This window comes from Orcinus orca, chromosome 5 (assembly GCF_937001465.1).
Source record: "Orcinus orca chromosome 5, mOrcOrc1.1, whole genome shotgun sequence".
NCBI classification, from domain to species: domain Eukaryota; kingdom Metazoa; phylum Chordata; class Mammalia; order Artiodactyla; family Delphinidae; genus Orcinus; species Orcinus orca.
The window spans coordinates 84,580,069-84,586,068 of NC_064563.1; positions in this window are offsets into that span (position 1 = coordinate 84,580,069).

Genomic DNA, 6,000 nt, shown 5'->3' on the forward strand with positions numbered 1-6,000 from the left:
ATTAACATCTTAAGAGAAGCTCAGCTGAAGTCCAGGGTTTAAGGGACTTAATTATATCATTTTTGATTGACTTTCTAGGAGAAATAATGCTTTGAAAGATCTGATTGGGTAGAGATGGGGTAGGACATTCCAGGCTGAGAAAATGGTGTGAGGAAAGAAGTGATAGCAGAAAGCAAGATGAGCTTGGGGTATAGTGAGTAATCCCATTTGCAATAAAGGACACGTGTTTAGGAAAACAGGACTGTGACTAAATAAAGTCTAGCTATAGGAAAGTTAAGGAGGGACCAGAACATGAGGTAGATTTGTAGGAAAACAGAGAGAAGGATGCATAGGAGATAGCTTGTAAAGCCAGAGCATTAGTGAGCCAGGTTGGTTAGTCATATGGAATTTGTGTGCCACAAATGGCAGCCAGACCTGGTTTTAACCCAGGCAGAGTGAATGCGCCACCCAGGGCTCCAGCTCCCGGGAGGCAGTTCCTCAGCACATCTCCATTCTCAGATGAGCACAGAGAAAGGGAATCTTCCCTTTGAGCAGGAACTCTTTGAGACTGGTCTGTGCTACAAGGGATTGATTCTTAGAGCAGCCTGGGAAAACTGGGCATCTGCCAGCCTCCTGCAGGTTCCTGAAAATGTTGTCCCTATGATGACCACACTGAGTTTAATGTACCCTGAGAGCCTTTCCAGCTCTGTGGATGAGACGGCACGAAGTCAATATGGGGTCCTGCCTGCTTTCTAAACTATGGACCAAGTGGGGAGATACAAGCTTTGTCACCCCAAATGTCCTCATTACCTGCACTGACACACTCGGCAATTTCAGGTAATTTACTTACTATTGAAACCCTCATTTCAGGTGGAGAAGATCATTCCAGGACAATGAAATCTTCTGCAATGGGCTCCTGACTCAGCTGTCCTCCTATGGAAAGTTCTGGGTTGTTTGCCCTCTCATAAAAACAAGTCCCCCTTTGCAGTCTTCGCACCAGCTGTTTTCACTTCCAAAGTGGATCATTCAGAATGCCTAGTGAAGAGTTCAGGTAAGAAATCATAGGGTTGTGTGACTATTCTTGATTTCCTCCAGCTTGTTTTTCTGTTTCTTTTCTCCTTTAAGGTAGGCCTACTGACCTTTCAGAGCTTAGAAGCGAGAAGTCTGCTCTCTTCACTTATCTCCCAAGAGTGTTGGCTAGGGCTAGAGCCAGGCTTATACCTGATTGTGATGGAGAATCACCCCTCCGGCTGACAGGGAAGCAAAAATGCAAAGACATTTCTGAAAACAGCAAAGTGGGTTGTGGAGAGCTCTCAGTGGCAGCAGCTATTTCTTCAGTAGAAATAAAGGGACTCTCCCCTCAACAGGAACTGGCAGATATGTCCTAGGATCCATGTTTTCGCTCTGCCTGCTGTGTCTGCAAGAGAGGATCACACAGGGGCTTGTAGTGGGGAAGGAGGAAGCCAGGGATCTTCTTATGTTCCAGAGAAAATAGAGAATGTTTTCTGTCTCTTCTCAAATTTCAGAAATTCCAAAATAACTTGGCTTTATGGAGTACCTACAGTGTACAAAGTACCTGATCTATAACAAACAGACTCTCCCCCATTCAGAACTAGAGAACACGGGCTTAAAGTAAAGAATGAAGAGCTTTAATGATATGATGTGTCTTTTTAAAAATATTATTATTTTTTATTGAGGTATAATTGACATATTATGATGCATCTTTTTAAAAATTAATTCTTATTGGAGTATAGTTGCTTTACAATGTTGTGTTAGTTTCTGCTGTACAGCAAAGTGAACCAGCTATACATATGCATATATATAATGCATCTTTTAATGGTGAAGATTGTTAAACGTTAAGATGAGTATGAGGGAGGGAGGGAATCTGTAGAAGGAGTCCTTGCCCAAGCATGTCAGGCAAATGAAAAGCCATCCTAACCTCCACTCCTACAGTTCATGGACATACACCATGACCTGCAAACTATTACCATTGGCCAGCTGCCTTTTTTGTATATAAAGTTTTACTGGGACACAGCCATGCTCATCATTTACATATTGTCCCTGGCTGCCTTCATGATACAATGGCAGCGCTGAGCAGCTGCACAGAGAATGTATGGTCTATAAGCCCAATACATACAAAGGGTACTGTCCTCTAGTAGTAATTGTGGTAACAGCTTGCACTGTCTAACACCTTAGAGCTTTCTAAGAACTGTTACATCCATCTTATCGTTTGACCTCCACACCAGCCCTGTGAGAAAGGCAGAGAACACGTTAGCCCTATTTTATGGATCAGGAAACTGAGTCCCACAGAGACATCCCTGACACTATCTAGCTACTCACTGGTGAAGAAACAGTGATGCCTAGAGAAGATCTTTAGAGGCCCTAAAACTGACGAGATGGTGGTTCATCATGATAGGTGGAACCATTGACCCTGATGCTTCACCTCTCCCTATATCTACACCCTTTGCCGTGTAACTTTACAGAGTGTCTCTCAAAAGGCAGTGTGTACTTTCCTACCCCTTGAATTTGGGCATGGCTCTGTCCAATGAGATGTTAGCAGGCAAGATTCTAGCAGGCACTTGATATGTGCTTACACACTGGACTTGCCCTCTTTTGTGCTTCTGTCAATACCAAGAGGAAAACATGCCCGAGCTAGCCTGGTGGTGCGAGGAAAAGGAGAGACAAGTTCAGCAGAGCCACCCAGCTGTCTCCAGCCCCACTCTGAGAAGCAGAGATGCTCCAGCCACTCTGGCCTGAGGAAGACCTGCCTGACTAGCTGAGTCCAGCCTAGATGAGACAATGCTCAGCTGACTGATTGATTACTGAGGTTTTAAGTCACTGAATTCTGGATGGCTTATTACATGGTATTTTTGTAGCAATGGCCGACTGATCTGAAGTACATGCAGCTGTTACATAAATACAAGAAACTATTCTAGTGTCCCATAAAGTCATCCAGTGATTACTTTATGTTTTTTTGAAATATATTACATTCTATCAAAACCTTTTTTTTTTTTTTTTTTTACATGTCCCTGTTTTGATGGGTACCTTGCTGCTCCCTCTAGCCTGCCAGATACAGGGTCGCTCCATTGTCCTCCCTACTGGCATGAATGAGATTTAACAGCTCTGATTACACAGTCATGAGAAAAGGGTCCTATGAGACCCACAAGTCCCTGTGAAGAGCCTTGTGGGTGCTGCAGTCTCCAGCTGATCTTCAAGACAAATTCACACACTTGTTCTCTTATTGAGGGCCTGCTATTTGCCAGACCAGAGGCAGAGAGACTGCTTGGACACCTCCTGTGCAAAAGCCTATTCCTTTCTGGATTGGGGCATTTTATATTAGTGCTGTCTCTTTTATTTCTAACGATCACTGGAACCTAGCAAGCCAGGAGATACAGAAACTCCCCAGCTTGCAAATAGACTCATTTCCTCAGCTTTCTTTTCCTTTCACTCTCTATCCTTCATCCCTTTCTGTTCTCATTTACTTTTTAATCCCACAGCATGGAACTCTCCCAGGCTCGAAAGAAGGGTTTTCTTGGCATCGAGTCAATCCAAACAGTGAGTGTAGCATCTTGGAAATCAGGGAAGACTGGGGACCCTGGAGCTTTTGCAAAGCAGAAGAAAAAGCCACCCACCTCTCCCTCTCCCACCAGCCCCTCCTGTCCTCTCCTGGGGTCCTGCAGAGGTCCAACTCATTCATCGACACTTCGTCTTTCTCTCTTGAAAAAAATGAATCAGTGAAACAGGGGAGGGCTTTAGAAAGCCTTTGTAAAAACTGCTTAAAGAAACAGGCTCTTTTTATTCCAGTCACATGCTCTTGAAACCAAGCACGTGTCTACACAACTTAATTATTTAGATAATTCAGGTCCACACTACATTTTGACCTGGAGTATTCAAATAATTTGAGGTCAGAGCATTTGAGAGCAAATGGGTCCTAGGTAATTCTTATGGTATATATAGCATGTGATAAAGCAAAGCACTTCTTTGAAGGGGCAACATTAGGCTACTGGTGGTGCTGCCTCCAAGGCTCGACTGTGGGAACTTGTCTATAGCTTTGGGTACTTAAGCGGGTGCTGGGGTGGCACTGGACTGTATTACTCCTGAATGAAGTAAGGTACTTAGTGAAGGAAAGTCTCCCTGCTGTTGGTAGAGCTAAGCCAGTTCAGAAGATGTTGCCAAGTGACCCCCCACCACCCCTGTTCTGACTCACTTCTTATCTGCTGGTCTGCACGTAACCCACAGTGTTTAGAATCTGGGCAAAAACCATGGGCAAACCTTATCTCCAGGTCTCCTCCTCCTCCTCCAAAGGGAGGGTCATCTAGGCTTTTTTCACTCGCCTTGGGTTTAAAATGTAAAGTCTAAGGACATATGCATTCTGGAAACAGTAACTTCCTTCCACTGAGAGCATGTGACATCCTTGTCAGCTGTGTGGTTTCTCACTTTTGAGTAAGGAGAGCTTCTCAGGTCACACCAGGAGGGGCTCGGATGTGGCATTATAGGTACTGTGTGTGGTCATCAAAGCTTTTACAGCTGAGGACCAGCCCAAGGAAAATGTGGTTTGAGCTAATTCCCCACAGCTGTATTTAAGGTGGATTGGAACGTCAGACACCGAAGGCAGAGAGGATGGCGAGGGGGTAGTTACTGCGATTTAGGCCAGTGCTTCCCAGGGTGCATTTCAGGCAATGCTACAACCACAGGGGTTCCATGATCAAATATTTTATCTCTCCCTTGGAGATTCACAGTCCACAGAAACACATTAAAATTTCTGAAAGGTCCTGTAGCAAAACCTTGTAACTATGTTTAACGCAAGGTTTCCCAAACGTAGCTGACTACAGAACCACCTTCATGCATAGCACCTATTAGCAAGATGTGGCATTAGTTCTTGACAGAGGAATAGGAGAAAAGCATAGGGGTTGAGGGGTGAAGGGGGACAATTCTTAGGTCCAGAGACCTCTGTCTCAAGTCTGGGAAGGAAGAGTATGAGGCAAACATTGGCAGTAACAGAGGAAATTGAGATGGTGAGGGTGATGTCAATTTTTGACATGTTGGAATTTTGGTCAGGACGTGAGTGACTGAATAACCTCCAAATTTTAGTCTTTTATGTCAACTATATTAGTCCAAATTAAAAATAACAAACCAGGGCCCAGACCCAGTTTATTCAGAGGTACATAATAGTGCTTGGACAGGAAAGACTCCCTACAGAATGTTTGAATTGGTTCAGCTAAAATTTCTACTCTATTATATTTTATTCCATTTCCAGTTTAGTAGGTTGACAGAATCCTAGTAAGTCACATATTAAAAAAGAGAGAGAACTGGCAGTTTTCCCCTCGGCTAGGATGGTCAAGATAGTGGATATTTTAAACTTCAACCGAGAAGGCTTTACTTACCCTTTCCTAGAGGCCTCTGGGTCGCTCTTGCCTGGGACAGATTTACATTGTCTTAGGCTGTGTCCACCATCACTTTCATCACTGATGTTCTTAGTTTGCAGAACCTGCCAGAGAAAGTGGAAGAGTCCAGCAGAGCTATCCCAGTACATGCCTAATTTTCCCTCCCTTGGAGAGGGTCTTCGTTGCTGTCCAGCAATCCTTTCTTATTTCTGTTGGGACTATTTCAGATTTCTCCTCATGTTCCAGCCCCCTCTAACAGGCAATCCCATCTTCTACTTTATTGAGAAGACCAAGCTCATGAAACATAAATCCCCCATATCCAACTAGCTCTCTTTCTTCATACATATTTGCCTCTACAAACACCTTTTGATTCTTCCCTCTAGTTTCAGATGTTATGGCTTGTTCCCATCATTTCCTTCTAACAGTTTTGATTTCTGCTTTTCCATAGAATTCTTCCCCTGGGCCTTCTTGTGGGTCACTTTCCTTCTGTGTCACCTTGAGCAAGTTACTTCATTGCTCTCAACCTCCGTTTTCATAATAACTCCTACCTTGAAGGATGCTCGAAGGATTGAGTGGTATATACAAGCATCCTACAAAGTGTCGGAGACATACAAAACACTGGTAAGTAGTAGCTATT